The 20,474-nt window shown below is 38.6% G+C and overlaps 1 protein-coding gene and 1 pseudogene across 1 annotated transcript in view; both read right to left on the reverse strand.

Moving 5' to 3' along the window:
* Positions 1-337: 337 nt before the first annotated feature.
* The window catches only part of LOC140982548 (probable metal-nicotianamine transporter YSL7), a 39,007-nt gene continuing 18,870 nt past the window's right edge, over positions 338-20,474 (reverse strand). Inside the window, exon 6 of the transcript XR_012176302.1 lies at positions 338-365. The gene's annotated coding sequence lies outside the window, so the exon portion shown is untranslated. The remainder of the gene's footprint in view (positions 366-20,474) is intronic.
* Positions 435-12,982, reverse strand: LOC140982332 (probable metal-nicotianamine transporter YSL7; annotated as a pseudogene).

A 20,474-nucleotide genomic window follows, 5' to 3' on the forward strand; every position in this document is an offset into this window, starting at 1 on the left:
TATAAACTTTGAGTTCGATGAGATAATTAATATGAGAAGATAATTATACCCTTTGTTTCTTCAGGATTATGTTCATTTTTAAGATAAGAAAGGGAGAGAAGATGTTTATACTCTTTACTTCTTCAGGATCGTGTTCATTTCTAAGATAAACGGTGTGTGTGTGTATTGTGGATTTGAAGTTAAACAAATCATTTGTTGAATCGTGGACGAGGTAGACTGGAATTTTAATATAAACTTGACAATGTCATCAAATGTAATGCTTAGATATTTGTAGTAATAGACTTGGTTAAATCCTTATATACATATTAATAAGCTAAAAAATAGAAGAGATTATAATTGTCCCAAAACCAAAAACAACTAAAAACCTAAATAAACAAATAATGAAACCAGACACTAACTGAACTAGACGAGAAAAATTCATGAACTTTTCATATTCAACCACGAAGGAAACTGTCCACCTTGGTGTTAACTGAGGAAGACAAAAACTTCATGCACATAGGTGAGTTAACCCCAGATAGAGCCAATATAGCACCAGGTATTCCCCACAAAGAATCCCCACAGATCAATCCTGAGGCAACCGCAGGTCCATATTCCTTCGCACCCTTCTTATTCTGCCTCTCCCATAAGAACAGAATCAAGCTTCCAACACACATATCTATGGCGAAATACGCCCCAAGATAGAACGGTATTGCCATGCACATCGGGCTCGGTATGAACTTGCAAATCTTGATGTCACATTTCTTCAGGATTTCAATCAGCACATTTATCATCACAGCCAAGACAAAGAACACAATCATCAGGGTCAAGCAGTGCTTAGGCAGTGAGGAGAAACCTTCGACTCCTAAAATAGATATAGCACGATACATCATGGCGAATGGAGCAGGATACGAACCATTTTGATCCCCCACGTTGTAAGCTTTGTAGAAGAACCAGAACACGAGAGGCGACATGATGCAGCCCAGGGTCGTGCCGTAGACTTGGCCAAAAAACATAGAGCGAGGGGATGATAGAGTTAAGTATCCAGTCTTGAAATCTTGCATCAGATCGGAGGCTGTGGACACAATGCTCATCATCACACCACAAGAGGCGAGCCCAGCAATGATCCCACCATGTTCTAGGCCGACCCACGAGCTGAAAATGAGGATCGCAAGTTTTCCATAGTTTGACGCCAAAGACCAGTCTGTTAGGCCACAACCGTAGGCGTTGCAGAAGGCTAGAATGGGTGCAACAGCGTACGCTACAAGTACGTGGTACCATTTTAGCTGATGAAATATCACAGGTATTAATCCGACTGATAAAGCTGCCAAAACGATGTATCCAGTTACGACAGCTGCATTTGGGATTTGATCTTTCAAGAAATACTCTTTTCGCTTTTTTTCATCATAGTATCCACTCTGCTGCTCTTCCTGCATGGTGTCATTTACTTGTTTCTGTTCTGATTGTTGTGCCATGACATTTTTTACGGAGACTATCACCATGTAGACTACATGAAATAGGCCGTCGCCAAGCATCATTGCAATAGCAATAAAGACCTGTTCAAGAAAATTCAACAAAGCTTTTTTACTAGAAACGAGAACGAGAGGACTAAAGAAAGTAACAGACAAGACGATGTATGAGATTAAAGTTAGAGATTACTTGGTACTTACCCTGTATCCTTGAATTCCATGAATATCGCTCCCTTTAAGACCAGTCTTATATCAACTCCGTTCCTTGGTCTGGATTAACGGCCACATCATTCCCCAAGAAAGAATAGCGCCAACGAGTAAGGATACATTAACCATGTAAGGGCAAATCATACCAACACCAACATATGTAGTTGAGAAATCAAAGTTGAACCTGGAATAGATTGAACAAAGTTAAAAATAACCTTATAAGAAGAATCCCACAAGTTAACTACTGGCTTGCTCTACATCAAATTACACGTGTATAAATAAACTTCTGTAGGCATATATTAGTACGCTTTGCATGACTCGCCTGCACAATTTTCGCAACTGACTGCGCGTAATAGAGCCTAACCTTTGCTTCAAAGCTTGGATACCAAATGTAGGAAAGCTATCGAACCCACAACCATCACTAGCAGCGAAGAACCACTTGAAACATGCAAAGAAAAAGCTACCGACAAAGGATTTGAAAAGACACCACACTTGTTTCTGAAGAACTCAAATTGGAAATCTCCAGCCACCATCTAGAAGGTCCACTTCTTCAATGGTAGGTGCAGCTATTGTTGATTCTCCAATGGCTGTCATCTTCCATTCACACCCATTAACATGTGCAGAATATCCTCTATAAATAGAGGTTTCAGCTCGTTATTCAAATTATCTCATTCTCAGTTGAGGAATCTTAATTTCAAGTAGAGGAGAGCCTTGAGAGTGCTGTGAGGATCTGAGAGTTTTTATTTCTTTCTGTAAATTAAATCTATGAATTGAATAGATTGATTTTTCTCTCAAATTAGTTTGATATTTGATAGTTTAATTTCCAACAAGTGGTATCAGAGCCTGGTTAGAGGTATTAGCCATCGAAGGAGAGCTTTCTGTGAAAAATTCGATTTCGTGAAAGTTTCTGAAATCTTGTTTTGATTATACCACGACGTAGCTCTTGTTCCCACGAGTCTACGGGTATTTTCAGATCGAAAATCGGACATCGTACGAATTTTCTGTGATTTTTCAAAAGTTATTTACGAAGAAGATGATGAACAATGCCCGCCACGTCATTGCAATGTAAGCGTCCAGTCAGCACCACGTCATTGCAACGTAAGCGTCCAGTCAGTGCCACGTCATCAGCACTATTTAATTTTCTGAAAATTGCATTTTGGTCCTTATACTTTTTGCTCGTTTCAAAATGGTCCTTTATCTTTCCTAAAGTACAGAATGGCCCCTGAACTTTTGGTAATGACTTAGAGACCCATGAACTATCAGAAAGTTATATAGTGATCCCAAAATTTTCAGCAATAGAATTTCTGACCCCGAAGTGCCTATTCCACCATTTTCTGCCGTTCCGGACACATCGATGTACTCCATTTTACGAGATTCAGCTCTTATTTTGATAAATAAATATTGAAGATGACCACAGAAGAGTCAACATCATATTCTGGAGCTATGATTATGCTCACGGCAACCAACTACACGCTGTGGAAACCTCGGATGGAAGATCTCCTCAGTTGTAAAGATTTGTTCGATCCCGTAGAATTGAAAGGTGAAAATCCTGATCCAACCAAAGCATCAGAGTGGAGGAAATTAAACCGGAAATCTATTGGTCAAATCCGACAATGGATTGATCATAGTGTCTTCCACCATGTTGCACAGGAGACAGACGCATATGCTCTCTGGAAGAAGCTGGAGGACATGTACCAGGCCAAGAACGCTCGGAATAAAGCCCTGTTGATGAGGCGGTTAGTCAATATAAAATTCAAAAGTGGAACTTCTGTTGCCGAGCATACCAGTGAGTACCAGAGTCTGGTAAATCAATTATCGTCTGTAGAGATGCCGCTTGGAGATGAGATGTAGGCACTCCTACTTCTCAGTTCACTTCCTGATAGCTGGGAAACATTTGTAGTTTCTCTCAGCAACTCGGCTCCAGATGGCAAACTTACCATGTCCATGGTTAAGGATGCCCTGTTCAACGAGGAGGCTAGGAGAAAGGATATGGGAACAGACCAGACTCATGCCCTTGTCACAGAGCCCCGATGAAGACAACAAGAGAAACAACAAAGGGGTAAAGGCAAATGGAGAGGCAGAAGCAAGAGCAGAGGCAGATCCACCGATGGCAGAAAACCTTCGTATAAATGTCATCACTGTGGAATAGAGGGTCATATGAAGAAGAATTGCTACAAATGGCTAGAGGAGCAAGGCCAGAGCAGTTCCCATTCGAAGAACAAAGGTGGAGAAACGCTAGTCATCATTCCTGGAAATGTAGCGTTTTGTTCGACCCATAATGAGACATGCCTTCACGTTTCAAAAGAAGACACAGAATGGGTGGTAGATACTGCAACTTCCTACCACGTGACTCCGCACAAGGAATACTTCATGACATACAAAGCTGGTGACTTTGGAGCAGTGAAGATGGGAAATTCCAGTTCCTCTTGGATTGTAGGAATTGGAGATATCCAAATAAAGACAAGTGTTGGAAGTACAATCACTTTGAAGGATGTCCGACATGTGCCAGATCTTCGGCTCAATCTTCTTTCTGGAATCGCCCTTGACAACCAGGGCTATGATAATCATTTCAGCAATGGCACATGGAAGATGTCAAAGGGTGCTTTGATAGTCGCTCGAGGACACATTTGTGGCACACTGTACAAGACTCACATGAAGATATGTGTAGACACCCTCAACATAGCTGAGAAGGAGGGTTCTCAAAATTTATGGCACCAGAGACTCGGCCATATGAGTGAGAAAGGGTTGTCTACCCTAATAAAGAAAGAGCTTATCAGCGTTGACAAAGATGCTGCGCCAGATCCTTGCAATCATTGTCTATTTGGTAAGCAGCACAGAGTCTCATTCAGTTCCTATTCAACGAGAAGATCAGAGTTGCTCAGTCTGGTACACTCTGACGTTTGCGGTCCCCTGGAGGATGAATCACTAGGCAGAAATAAATATTTTCTGACGTTCATTGATGATGCTTCTCGAAAGGTGTGGGTCTATTTCCTTAAAATGAAGGACCAGGTATTCGAATACTTCAAAATGTTTCATGTCATGGTAGAACGTGAGACTGGGAAGAAATTGAAGTGTCTCCGGTCAGATAATGGAGGCGAATACACTTCCAAGGTGTTCGATGCGTATTGCAAAACATACGGCATTCGACATGAGAAGACGGTCCCTCGCAACCCTCAACACAACGGTGTAGCCGAAAGAATGAACCGGACAATCATGGAACGTGTTCGGAGTATGCTCAGTATGGCTAAACTGCCAAAATCATTCTGGGGAGAAGCAGTCAGAGCCGCCTGTTACCTGATCAACAGATCACCTTCAGTACCACTGAATTTTGAAGTTCCGGAGAAACTGTGGTCTGGAAAGGATCCATCATACTCACACTTAAGAGTATTTGGATGTTTGGCGTACGCACATGTATCCAAGGAGCTCAGACAAAAGCTTGATGCAAGGACCACTCCATGCATTTTCATTGGCTATGGAGATGAAGAATTTGGATACAGACTATGGGATCCAAAGGAGAAAAAAGTGATCAGAAGCAGGGACATTGTGTTCCATGAAAGTCAGACAATAGAAGACATTGAAAAACCTACAATGTCTCAGAAGTCAAATGTTGGTGCTCTAAATTCAGATGCAGCACTAAACCCGTTCGATATAGTGACAGAATACATGCCAGAAGCAGAAGCTGAGGAAGAAGAGGGTGTTGAGCAGGGGGAGCCACAACCCACTCCACTAGATGTTCCAGGACCATCACAAGGCCAAGATGATGGTGAATCTTCTCAGACTATTCCAGAAGTTTGTAGGTCTGAACAAGGACGGATTCCATCTAGAAGATATACGGAATCCGAGTACCTTCTGCTTACTGAAGATGGAGAACCAGAGAGTTTCCAAGAAGCACTATCTCATAAGGACAAAGAAACATGGTTGTCAGCAATGCAAGATGAGATGGAATCTTTGCAGAAGAATCACACTTATGAGATCGTAGAACTTCCAAAAGGGAAGAAGGCACTAAGAAACAAATGGGTGTTCAAGATGAAGAAAGACGGCAGCGGACAAGTGGTGAAATACAAAGCACGATTGGTAGTCAAAGGATTCCAACAGAAGAAAGAAATTGACTTTGATGAGATATTTTCACCAGTAGTCAAGATGACTTCAATCCGAGTTATACTTGGCTTGGTAGCAAGTATGAACTTGGAGCTTGAACAGATGGACGTGAAGACAGCTTTTCTTCATGGAGATTTAAAAGAAGAAATCTATATGGAGCAGTCAGAAAGTTTTGAGGTTTCAGGTGATAACCTCGTTTGCAAGCTTAAGAAAAGCTTGTACGGTCTAAAGCAGGTACCAAGGCAGTGGTACAAGAAGTTTGACTCATGCATGGCAAGTCAAGGCTATAAGAAAACTGTTGCAGATGAGTGCGTTTACATTCAGAAATTTTCATACGGGAGTTTCGTTGCTCTTCTACTTTATGTAGACGATATTATGATCGTGGGAAAGGATGCAACGAAGATTAGTCAGTTGAAGAATGAACTCTCTAAGTTTTTTGAAATGAAAGACTTAGGACCAGCTCAACAGATTTTGGGAATGCAGATTGTTCGAGACAGAAACAACCAACGGTTATGGTTATCTCAGGAGAAGTACATTGAATGTGTGCTCAAGAGGTTCAACATGAACAACACCAAACCAGTCAGCATTCCACTTGCCAATCATTTCAAGATGAGCAAGAGTGCATGTCCTTTATCAAAGAAAGAGATCGGGGAAATGTCATCAATACCATATTCTTCAGCTGTTGGAAGTTTGATGTATGCAATGGTATGCACAAGGCCAGATATTGCTCATGCAGTGGGAAAGGTGAGTCGTTTTCTCTCCAACCCTGGGAAGCAGCATTGGGAGGCAGTAAAGTGGATTCTCAGGTATCTAAAGGGTACTACTAAATTATGTCTTTGTTACGGGGGAGCTGATCCAATATTGGAGGGCTATACGGATGCAGATATGGCCGGAGATATCGATAGTAGCAAATCTACTTCAGGATATATCTACACTTTCGCGGAGGGAGCTGTCTCATGGCAGTCACGACGGCAGAAGTGTGTTGCTTTATCCACAACAGAAGCATAGTATATTGCTGTCGCTGAAGCTGGGAAAAAAATGTTGTGGCTAAAGCGATGTCTTCAAGAACTTGGAATCAAGCAGAAAGAGTACAAGGTACATTGTGACAGTCAAAGTGCTCTCGACTTAAGCAAGAACTCCATGTACCATTCTCGTACAAAGCATATTGATATTCAATATCATTGGATACGTGAAGTTATGGATCGACAACTGTTGAGACTAGTTAAGATTCATACGAAGGAGAATCCAGCAGATATGTTGACAAAAATGGTAACTCGAGAAAAGTTAGAGCTATGCAGAGACATAGCTGGAATGCTTGTTTTGGATATGGCTGGAGGGGGAGAATTGAAGAACTCAAATTGGAAATCTCCAGCCACCATCTAGAAGGTCCACTTCTTCAACGGTAGGTGCAGCTATTGTTGATTCTCCAATGACTGCCATCTTCCATTCACACCCATTAACATGTGCAGAATATCCTCTATAAATAGAAGCTTCAGCTCGTTGTTCAAATTATCTCATTCCCAGTTGAGGAATCCTAATCCCAAGTAGAGGAGAGCCTTGAGAGTGCTGTGAGGATCTGAGAGTTTTTATTTCTTTCTGTAAATTAAATCTATGAATTGAATAGATTGATTTTTCTCTTAAATTAGTTTGATCTTTGATAGTTTAATTCCCAACGGTTTCTTGGCTAGTTTGGCTCCTTAGGAGTGTGAAAACTGTTGATAAGGTATGCAGTGGCAGTTCCACTGGGGTATGACAATTTGTACTTCAAGATCATGACCTAAAATTTCAAAACTCCAAGTAAATATGACAGCAAATTGAACCATGATCATTGAATTCTTGTTTTCTAAAAGAAATTAATTGCGATCGAACCTTTCTGAGTGGTACTATTGAGAATAAACCCACAAAGCTGACAACAAAAAGGTATCCAATCATCCATCCAACAGACAGTTCCTTCACGTTTATTGCAGCGCTTCCAGCTGCGGCAATCTTAGGAGTCATGGCCAACAGATAACTTGCTGTCCCACCTGCACATCTCATCATTCAACACAAATGAATTCATTGTGGATCATTAATTAATTTCTTGACGTTATATAATAACACCAAAAGATGAGATCGATATTAATTGATTATATATCCTTGTTTTAAAAAAATTATTGTATCATCTATGAATTATATGTTCTTCATTGTTATATCCCACAAGACAAACGATACAATGGCAGTATTTGTCAAGATATTGTTGAAGTAGCGAGAGGGAAACATACTGCTAAAAGCTATGCCAGAAGACGCAACGATACAAGTTTGTATGACAGTATTCTCCTGTCTGGTAAAGGGTTGCTTCCAGGGGCGGAGGTACAGCCCTCGGCACTCGGGCTTTAGCTGGTACAAATTTTTTTTAAAAAATTTATATGTAAATTTTTGTATAATTTTGGATGAATTTGATATTAATCCGGGTAGATCAATTTAAAATATTAAAAGATGTTAGACATTAAAATTCTAGCCCAGGTAGCACCAAATTCCTGGCTCCGCCACTGGTTGCTTCAAAAGACCGCAGTTCTCCAACAAAATAGTCCAAGTCTTCACCATTGCAAACCCTAGAAGCCCCGCCGCCACGTTTAGAGAAGGTATAACCCCCGTCGTCAGATTCAACTTGCACACGATCACATTGAACACAAGGCTCAACACCAGACTCGTCACCATAGATCGAATCGTTATCTGTTCCCGCCAAGACGGAACCGCCGTCTCCTCAAAGGCCTTCTCCATAGCCGCCTCCTCTTCATTGTGAACCTCGCCGCCGCAGCCAACCTCGATATCTTTTGCTTCACCCTCCATTCTATATTACCAGCTCAACTGTAATACCCAGTTTTTTTTTCTCAATCAAGAAGACCAAATTCAGCAAACGTACCACAAGATCTCGCCCAAGGGCGTATTTATAGAGAATCAAAAGAGAGTTATAATCCAAGTACAACTGTAGAACCGATAACTTCGGGACTCCCATTGGACATAGGAGACTAGTTTGCATGAATATATATATATCAGTTGACGTATGAAAATATGAATGCATGATAATTGACTTATTAAATCAAATAATATAAAACCGTATTGCATTAAAAATCATATTATATGAGAATAAATTACTAAAAACATGCCATAATAAATAATATTAATCTTACACACACACGGAAAACTATAGGATAATATTTTTCACACCCAAAAATTAACGCGAGTCAACAATTTTTTTTTTTTTTAGATAAAAATTAAGTTTAGAAGAATAGCGCATGCAATTTATTTTTAATTAGTAGAGAAACTGATTAGTTTTGTGCACGGGCGGAGCCATGTGTTGCTCCACCCGAGTGAATTGTTTTTTTTCGATATTTTTTATACATAAAATTTTATCACATTTTCCGGTAGTTCGAGGTTCCATTTGTCAATATTAGCTCAATCATGGTTTAGAAAATTCTAGCTCGGATAGAAACGAAAACCTGACTCCGTCACTGGTTTTGTGTGTAAGCACAATCGTACTAGTCTCTTATCCAATAAACATGATTCAATAATGAATAAAATATTTTAATTTAATTATTTAATGTGATAAAAACTAATGCTTTATTGGTTGGTTTATTTATTATAATTTTGAGAATAAAAACTAAAAATAGTAAAAGAGACTTTTGAGGGAAGAATAATTAATGTGGCACCGTTTAGGACCAAAAATATCCAAATCAAATTACAAAAGTACTCAATTTTTACTTTAAAAAAATATCATAAAAATTTATTTTCTATAACTAACATATCTTATCCACTTTCAAAAATATAAAAAATATTTATGTTTATCTATATTTTTAAATTTCTATATCAACCATAACAAAAAATATGAAAAAAATCATAATTAGAAAAGAACAAAAATTATCATGTTTAAAAATTTATTACAACCGTAAAAGCACACAATATGCGGGAATGAGCACTAATAATTGTAAAAAAAAATCGTATAAAAAATAATATAGATAAGTTTTATAATTTTTTACACAAAAATGTTTTCGACCTAAAAAATACTAATAATAGTAATAATGGTGTAACACCCAAATCCCTAAAAAATGAGATTTGAAAATTTACGACGACGCTAGACCAAAATTTTATTTCAAAAGATATAAAATAATATTTTACATAATATCAAAATAAGGTATCATATTATTTATGATAGTCGAGACACTACAATTAACATATTTTTACCTTTCAAAAATTAAAATTGTTTCCAAATATAATTTTAGCAACAATCAACTACTTTTAGTTTTTTAAATAATTTTATCAAGAATATTTTTATCCGTTGTCATTCACCCCAAAAACCGTTGTCTTTGACCCAAAAAAGACAACGGTTTTTAAAAACTGTTGTCTTTGACCCCCAAAAGCAACGATTTTTAAAAACCATTGTCTTTGGCCCCCAAAAGACAACGATTTTCGATAAAACCGTTGTTAAAAAACATACGACAACGGTTTTTTTTGAAAAACCGTTGTCGTATGTGCGTTGTTGTATGCAGAATTTCTTGTAGTGATAGAAAGTATCTAGGATGACATTTGAACTTCAAAACATCAACGAAAAATGCATATACCACATGCACGGGTAATCGGATTATCAGAAACGGCACAATCAGTAAATACAGTGAAATAACAGCTCGAGCAACATGCAAAGCTCGTGTACACTGTCGTAGCGACCATTTTTCCGCCAGTCTACTATACGGTATATCAATCAGCTCATTAGGAACTAAAGACATACTACGCTTTACCTGCCTACAACATTTCTCGGGCTAGTCCCAGTTCTGTATCATCCCAAAAATTTCCTCGATATACACACCATATGAAAAATGTAAGGCCGGAGTTCTTACCTCGAATCGCATGTAGTAATTAATAAAGATAGTCAAGTACTCAAAAATATAATTTTCTTTCTAAGTGTGTCCATCATATTTTATTTAAATTTTGAATACAAACTTTTATTTAAGATACTAAATACCTAATATCATTAATTAAAACTTACAATAATAAATAACTACATCTCCGAGTTCTACGAATTGATGTCTCAAATTATCTTCTTCTTTGACAATTTCTCCCACATAATTAATGTATTCATCATCATCATCTAGATCATTATCTAAAGACAAATTATTCAATACATTCCTATAATAACGACAAAAGCTTTCACAATAACAAATATTAAATACACATGCTGATAGAACCTCCGAATTAAAGAAGAATGAAATAACAGAATCCAGATCATAATCTCTATCATGCAGCACTTTCACTATAAGGAAACAAGAAGTGGCTCACATGCTCCCCCCACACACATATATAAAATAAATAGTTTGATAGTTCAAAATTAAGTTAACTAATTTCGAATCAGTTACTTACTTGAATGTGATTATAACATCTGGTTTTACAAGTCTATTTAATCAAGATTCTGGAATGTATTTAAACCATAAAATCATTTTAAATTTTAAATAATGGTTTAAGACATGACCCACACACGCAAATACATATACATACAAAATAATTAATTATATTTACGTACACACACACACACACACACACACACAAAAACATACATACATACATACTATTAATGTTCCAAATTCAGGAATATTTTAGAATTAACCATTGGACTACATAGTTTAATCTAACTTTTAAATGAACATATTTGTAGCAATTTACTAAATAATCCATATAGACATTTCATCATTCGCACTGTCTCAATCTTTGTCAAGTTCTCTTACATCATCAAGATTTTTATTAGTATTCTTACAACCAAGATTATTAACCTCTTCAGTTGGTTGAACTTTGGCTGAATTTTTCTTAGGATCATCGCATAAGTCAACATATGATATTAACATGATTTAATAAACATCAATTAATATAATTATTTTTGAGTCACTAGCCACTTCTAGGGTTGGAAAACCGTACCGTACCGAAAATTTTATACCATATAACGTATCGAAAATTACGGTATAAGAAAATTCATACCGATACCGTATCGAAATTTTCGGTGTACCGATTTATATAACTAACATACCGATTATATTGAAATTGTACGGTATAACGAGATTTCGGTACGGTATCGGCATAAATCGTTTTATACCGAAAAAAACATTACATTTTAAAATTTTTATAAATTTATTGTTTTAAAATATTATATATTTTAAAATTTTTGTATATTTTTTCGGTATTTCAATATTTCGATATATACCGAAATTTTCAAATTGCATACCGTTGCCGTACCGAAAAATTTGGTATTGTTACCGTACCGTACCGAAATCTTCGGTATACCGAAAATTCGGTAAATTTGGCATATTTTTGGTACGGTAATCTCGGTATACCGAAAATTCGGTATTTTTTCCCACCCCTAACCACTGCTAAAAGTTTAAACAATACATGTATCAATATATAAGATTTGATTCTCGGCTTTCAAGTTATTTAAGAAAAACAAAAAAAAAACATACAATATACAAAATGGTTTAATATATGATTGCATGATGATATTTTTATAAGAATCATATGTAAGTTGTAACAAATAACAATTCTAAAGGTTATATTGTCACGCCCCGATACCGAGGTTAGTCGACAGTGGCGTTGCTCAACAATCACATAATCGTCAAACAACAAGCTTCGTAGTACAGTATATACCAAAACCGGTTTATTTCTCATAATCAACAAAAAAAACAATCGTCTTTACAACTTTAATACCAAAATTAAATGATTAAAAATATTTTAATAGTGCGGAAGCGATAAACATAAACTAAGCTTTAAAACTTCTGGGATAACTCGAGATCTTCTACCATCCCCAAAATTGCTCTTGCTCCTCTTCATCCATTTGCTCTTCGTTCTTATCTGGGTGGGGAGGAAGTAAGGGGTGAGTATTTTGGGAAATACTCAGCAAGTGGGGGGCCTTTCGAGACATGAAGCAACATATACATATACTTGAATTCGAATTTACATAGCATATCGTAACTTGAATAATAACGAATATTCATATTTCATAATCATAACATGTCATCACATATCATACTCGTATAGCATACTTGTTTAGCACTGAAAGTCATCCCATTTCCATGGTTTCCTGATATCAGTCTCCTATATGTTAATCCTCTAAGGAGTGAGGCCATGTCCAATATGTTAATTCTCTATGGAGTGAGGCCGTACAACGGTTACCATCCCACCGTATAAGGGTCATAGTTCGAAAATCCTTTCCCATATCCAATCGAATCCTAACAGTGCTTTGAACATATAATTTGACAAATCTTGAAGGAAATATACGTGAACAAAGAATTATGCTCGAACGAACTTTCAAAAATGAAATAATTAATACGCAGCATATTTTAAAACAAGCCCACTTACGAAGAACAAGTGTGGCAAACAAAAGCTCACTTACGAAAAAATATATACATAACAGAAGCGCACTTACAAAGGACAAGTGTGCAAATTATAATATAGCAAAAACACACTTACGAAGGACAAGTGTGTAAATTATAATATAGCAAAATTCCACTTACCTCAGATTTGGATGAAAGAACGTGAAAGGTTTATGTACTGGGAGGTCGAAATTCCTTCTGGGTTTGGACTGCAGCAGAGCTTCGCTCCTCGGCAGAAATTGGAGAGGAGAGTTTCGAAAATTCAAGAGAGAAAGTTCGAATGTGAGGTGTGAAAATTTTGAATGGAATGGGTTGGTATTTATAGGGGTGGGGTGAAAATCTTTCCATAATTCGGTTGATATTCTTTCCAAAATTTGGAGATGTTCCTTCCATAAATATTGAGATACTCCTTCCATAAATATTGATATGATTCCTTGTTGAGAAAAACTTCCTTGTATTTAATATTTCTTTCTAATTATGTTGATATCCATCCTTAATTTCGAATTTAAGGTGTATCTCTTGCACTGGATTCAAAATTCATGTATTTATTGGCTTTGAATCTCAAACACCATGTATTATTAATATTTTTGAATTTATTATAACTCGAAAATAAATTCTCATACATGTCTATTAATTAATTATGAACTTAAAAATTTGGGTTCTCACATCCTTCCCTCCTTATTGGAAGTTTCGTCCTCGAAACTTGGGTTGACTTGATCCTCGAATAGAATATTTTTCTCGCATTCTTTCTCTCAGCTCCCACGTGGCTTCCTTTTCTACGTGATTATATCGTTGTACCTTGACGTAAGGGATAGAGCGTCGTCTTCGTTCTAGACTCTCTATGAATCGCAAATAGTCTTACTTGTAGGAGTTGTTATCCTAAAGGCTCAACTAATTTTTCTGGCTCATGTCCTAATTTATTAGCGATTCCTTAAATGCAAAAGTGTGTGCAACACCACAGTCAAACAATACGTAAGAAGGCACTTTCTGAATTTGGATGTTACCTGACACTTCATCATTGGCATCGTCTGCCTCTTCATGGGTTATGGCAAACACTCTTGCGTTAGGTTTGATCTCCCTTGGCTTGTTGGGGTTTGCTCCCGTTGTTGGCCCGGTTCCTTTGTTGGGTCTAGCTGTCTTGTTGGTGGCTTCGGGACAATCTGCGATGTGGTGTCCTGGCTTCCCACAACCGAAGCAAGTTCTACTTAATCGACGACACTCTCCACTGTGTCGGAGATGACATGTGGGGCACTGGCTAACTTCTGAGTGGTTTGTGGCGTACGAAGGTCCATCGGATTGCCTGTCGGACTGGTTTTGCTTCTTAAACTTTTGTTCGTTCTGAGAAGGTTTGCCATTAAATGGGCGCTTGTTCTTGTTTTCCAACTCTCTTCGTTGGATATCTGTTTCGGCTCGGATAGCTGCGCCCATCAGGTTTGAAAAATTGGTTGGCTGGTAGACCGCTAAAGCCGATTGGATTTGGCTGTTCAATCCCTTCTTAAATCGGTGCATCTTCAGAACTTCATCTGTCATAATCGTCGGGGTATACGTTCCTAGCGCATTGAAGTAAGAGGTGTATTCGATCACCGACATCCCCGGAGTTTGGACAAAATTCTCAAATTCACTGTGCTTTTGCATTCTAAATTCTGCTGGGTAGTATTGCTTAAGGAAGGCGTCCTTAAACTGTTGCCACATTATTGCTCCTACAGCAGCAGTCATGGCGATGAAACTGCTTCCCACCACTTACTTGCCTTGTCTTCCAGAAAAGGTACGACCACGTCTACTTTGAGTATCTCAGGAATCTCGAGTAGTCGTAGTTGAGTCTCAACATTCTTGATCCAATTCTGGGATGCTTCAGGATCTGAATCACCCACAAATATTGGGCATCTGTTCTTTCGTAGTTATTCGTAGTGGAATTTGATTCCATTTGGTGGTGGAGGAGGAGGTGGGTGATTGACGTTCCGGTTCCCCAACCCTTGTAGTGTTGTTGCTACTATCGTGCGATGGCCATGAGATCGGCTCGGCTCAGGTTGACTGCTGGCGGGGGTCCATCCTCTTCTCCGTCATCACGGTTGGTATTAGCATGGCGCGGATTGTGGTTTTGTCTCGGGAGTCTGCCAGCCATTTCCTATAATTGCAAGTTCTAAGAATTTGTTGTAACAACAGGGATAATGCGATAATAATGGCTCAATTACGAAATTATCCAAGGAATAAATCAAATAAATTTTTATTGAATTCAAATGAAGGAAATACAGATTAAAGTCTTCGAAATGCCAAAGAAAGCAAGAGAAGCAATTGGATTACAAATCCTTATTACTAGGGACTCTAACACTCAATCGTCTGCAACCTCGCCGTCTTCCACTGCCTCACCCTCTATTGGGCCTTCTATTGGTTCTATTTTGAGCTGCACATTGATGAGAACTTCCTCCAGCTGATGGACCTCATTGAGGAGCTGTTCATGGTGTAGGGTTAATTTATGCACGGACATTTGCAGTTCCTGGATAGTTGCTGCATCTTGATTATGACGTTGCACCGCCACAAAGCAGATTTGTTCTCTTTGAGCCTTAAGCTCCGCTATCTCGGCCTAAGCAGCTGCTAGGAATTCTTTGTTCGCATCGAGCTCCTGTTCTGCCTTCTCATAGTAGTGAGTAAACCTCTGGACCTCTGACTGGAGGTGCTCTCTGCTCCTCTAAGTCGTGTCTTGTGACTAGAAGGTTATTCAAATCTCCTACCAACTCCGCATTGTCTTCTCTCTCTTGATCTAGGGATGCCTGAAGGTTCTCGATAATCTCATCCTTGTCTAGGACAGGGGTGATGACACTCTTACGAGCTGTGAACATGGTACGAGCCGTTTCCTAAAATCAAGAAAAAGGGAAATGCTCAGAATACAATCGAAGATATCAATATGTAAGGTATCGAATAGTAAACTTGGGAAATAAAAGGGACTGTCGAAGTGATCGAACGAGATTTTTCCAAAAAATCTCCAAAAATAGAAATTTTCTAGATTAACATATGGGCCAAAAGCATATGTTATATGGAGTTCAGAACAAGTGGCAGAATCGAATTCGAAATTTCCTATGATAAGTTATAAGGTCTACGAATATTTCCTAAAACGGCAAAAACGACGTTTCAGAGGCCTAAACGAAGGAATTTCGCGATTTGGACCCATACCTCACGACAAAGTGGTGATTTTCGCTCGTTGGACCATTTTGGAGGGGATAGCATCGGCCGTTAAAAAAAATTCCACCGAATTTTTTTTAACTTTGTAAATTTTTTTTTTCGATTTTTTTTTCTCAACCGGATTATGAACCTGGCGGCTCTGATACCACTTTAATGTCACGCCCCGAGACCGGGGTTAGTCGACACCGGCGTTGCTCAACAATCACATAATCGTCAAACAACAAGCCTCGTAGTACAGTATATACCAAAACGAGTTTATTTCTCATAATCAACAAAAAAAAAAATCGTCTTTACAACTTTAATACCAAAATAAACTGATTAAAAATATTTTAATAGTGCAGAAGCGATAAACATAAACTAAGCTTTAAAACTTCTGGGATAACTCGAGATCTTCTACCATCCCCAAAATTGCTCTTGCTCCTCTTCATCCATTTGCTCTTCGTTCTTATCTGGGTGGGGAGGAAGTAAGGGGTGAGTATTTTGGGAAATACTCAGCAAGTGGGGGTGATCGAGCAAAACTTGCACTGTGAAATCCTTAATAAAAATATGGTTTTGTATGCTCAAATTTAATCGCAAGTGCACGATGTCAAGTAATAGTATAATGTACGTGAGTACGAGTATCGTTCCACGGAAGACTGTATTTAACAATTATTATTTTCAGTTATTGAACATTTAGCAACGGAAATTGATTTGATTGTTTTACACTACTGTTCTTAAACAAGAAATGCAAATAAAAAGATTCAATAAATGCTAAACGAAGATAATATCTAAAATGGTTGATTAAGATTCAATGACAAGACGGATTTGTTGGGAATATCGGTTCACCTACCCATCATTAATTAGTTAATTCGTTCGATATTGGTTTACGCTTCCGACAGGATTTCCTAGTCAATTGAACACACTCTCTCGAGCTATGCCAAACTAATTCGACTCAATGAAGTAATTAAATATCTTTAATTATTTATCAAGAGTGAATCGCATTTCGATCTATGAAATCCCCTAGTTTTCGACCCTTCGGACTATGACTATCGACGCGTATCCAATTTCATATATCTATGTAAATTGTAGATCCACGGATTATAATACTCGTTCCTATCACAAGCTATTCTCTCGAAGTCACTCGCAATATGAAAACGTTGTTAAAATTAGCTATGTTCTAACAACACGGAGAAAACAATTGTATAATCAAGAATAAACCAGAAATCGAAACTGAATTCAATTAATTCAACGTTTTGGGGTAGGATCCCCTCAAATCCCAACAACTATGAAAGTTAGCTACTAGAAATCATGATTGAAATCAACAAAACAAAGTTTAGAAAATAAAAACTAAGTTAGAAATACTAGAATCGACGAAAAACGCAAAGAACGGTGCCCGGGAAGTGTCGAATCTTCAATCCAAGCGCTCAATCCTCTCCAAAGCTTGTCTTGAATCTTCAACAATGTCTGAATAATCCTCAAATCTCGACCCTCTCCTTGCCATATCAGCCACCCTCCTAAAATAAGGAAAAAAAATCGGCTGCCAAATCTTGCCAAAATTAAGTGGCGCTCGGGCGGTAGAGAATTACCGCTCGAGCGCCACACATTCTGTAAAACAAGTGTGGAGTTCATCTTTCGGCGCTCTGGCGGTAGAGAATTACCGCTCGAGCGCCACATACTCTGTAGTTTTTCTCCTTTGAGTCGCTTCTCGCGCTCGGGCGGTAGAATTTCACCGCCCGAGCGCCGTCTCTTCTGTCCCGAAACTTCTTGTTGGCACACTTTGCTCCGATTTCCGATTTCCAGCCAGTTTACCTGCCAATTCGATACGCCCAGGTGAGACATGATCAAATGAAAATGTTTACTCTACAATGCACAAAATGTAAACAAAAAGTACGCATGCACAATGCAAACACACACAAACTAATGCCACAAAACACGTAAAAACTACTACTATCAACCCCCTCATACTAATCTTTGGCTTGTCCTCAAGCCAAACAGGTTACAAACTACACTCAACATGCAACCAACACAGAATGAGGAGAATAAAACAAACTAAACTGATGGTGAAGTAGTAAACTTACATCTATTGCCTCAGCGGGGTTGTGAACCACATCCATTTAGTCAAATCACCACATAAATCACCCCCCTTTTTCAGAACCTCACAATACAATAATATTTTTCCAAAAGATGTGGTCTTGTGTGCTGTGGATCTTTCTAGCTTGTGTTTCTGACAGTTTTATTCGCAAATCATGTGGGTTGCCGAATTAACCAGTCAACGCAAGGTTCTCTTTTCTGAGTCCTGTTTCTATTTGGGACCAACCAGTAAACACAAACAGTGGTAGAGTTCCATAGTTGAACAACAACAAAATGTAGGGAGTCAATAACCAACGGCTCAAGTGGTCAAGAAAGATGGGGAGTACGTAGATCATTTTCACTATGCACTTTGTCAAAAATTTTCTCTGACATTTCTCAACGCCTTACATCTTCATCTTTTTAGCCTTGGGGTAGGATTTCACCCCTTTTTGGCTCCCCCACACCTTACATCCCTTTTTTTATACCAAAATTTTTTTTTCCTGGTGCATAGTTCATAGTTTTCTCATGCGTACTCCCTAGGCTTTGGATATAGTATATGTTTATTAGTCTGGCCTCGGAGCGGATTTATAGGTCCTATGCACGATTGGATGAAGGATGTTTAAGGAATACTTTTGATTTTCTACTTGAATTCATGTTACTGGGTAGTCACTCATTTCAACAGGTACTCATTCAAGTTCTACTCGCATCTTCTGTTTCTCCAGTTCCCCTCACAGATTATTTTGAACTTAACTATCATTGACACCACTATTAAAATCCACTATGTGCGCATAAACAAATTTCAAAATACCAGGGGATTCATAACGATTGATAGGTCTAAGTAACATGCTGTTCATTTATCCCAAAATCATCACTGGCTACCAATCGTCTAAATTCACCATCAACTGACACTTATGCAAGATAAATATGCAAGCAAACCAAGACGAACGACGACCCCCTCATACTAAAGGTGTGCAATGTCCCCATTGCACAAAAGATGGGAAACACACATGCAAACATGAATGCAAACACAGCAACAAAAGCAAAAAATAAATGACCGAACGAACAATAATGCGGACCACAAATAAAGGAGTAGACAAAAGAAAGAAAAGAAATGCAAGGGAAACAGTAAACTCCCCTGATCAAGGCTCCTTGTCGTCGTACTCCGGTGGTGGTACTCCCGCGGCATCCCCTTGCGGGAGATAGTCATACTGGAACTGAAAAGGAGGAACGAACGGCGGCTGTGGTGGTATTGCCCCTGGGTCCATGCCCCCGTGGATGAGCATGGTGCGCATCATGGAATCGAGGTGGGTAAACTGTGCCTGAAAGTTGATGTTCACTTGCTCCTGGTGGATCTAGCACCGTATATATAAATATAAGAACAAACAACATTAAAAATATAAAACAAAATCAAGAAAGATAAAATTAAATTAAATGCAAGAGAGGGGAAAGAAAAGTAGTTCTCAATTTACAGTCGAGAGCTAGACTGTCGGCCGGTCTCAGTTTGAATTGTCTTGGAACCGGGTGATTCCAAGGTGTGGCTCCATTATGCCACCCATGTAGTACTTCAGTCGCTGGGCATTGACCATGAATGTCCCATCTTTCCCATCGTGCAGTTCTACGGCTCCCGACGGGTATACTTTAGAGATCACGAATGGTCCAGCCCATCGTGACTTCAATTTTCCAGGAAATAGTCGCAATCGGGAGTTGTAGAGTAGAACATTGTCCCCTTCCTTGAATTCCCTCTCGATGATTCGCTTATCATGGGCCCTCTTCGTCTTCTCCTTGTATGACAATGCAAGATCATATACCAGGTTCCGGAATTCCTCTAACTGATCCAGTTGCAGTAGACGTCGTTCACCTGCATCAGTAAAATTAAAGTTCAATGCTTTTGTGGCCCAATACGCTCGATGCTCCAATTCTACAGGTACATGACATGCTTTACCAAACAACAACCTATATGGTGTAGTGCCTATAGGTGTTTTAAAAGCAGTCCTATATACCCAAAGAGCATCATCTAACCTGACCGACCAATCTTTCCTACTGACTCCCACCACTTTTTCCAAAATTCGCTTGATTTCTCGATTAGACACCTCAACTTGACCACTTGTCTGGG

This window comes from Primulina huaijiensis, chromosome 8, assembly GCF_012295235.1.
Source record: "Primulina huaijiensis isolate GDHJ02 chromosome 8, ASM1229523v2, whole genome shotgun sequence".
Classification (NCBI taxonomy): Eukaryota; Viridiplantae; Streptophyta; class Magnoliopsida; order Lamiales; family Gesneriaceae; genus Primulina; species Primulina huaijiensis.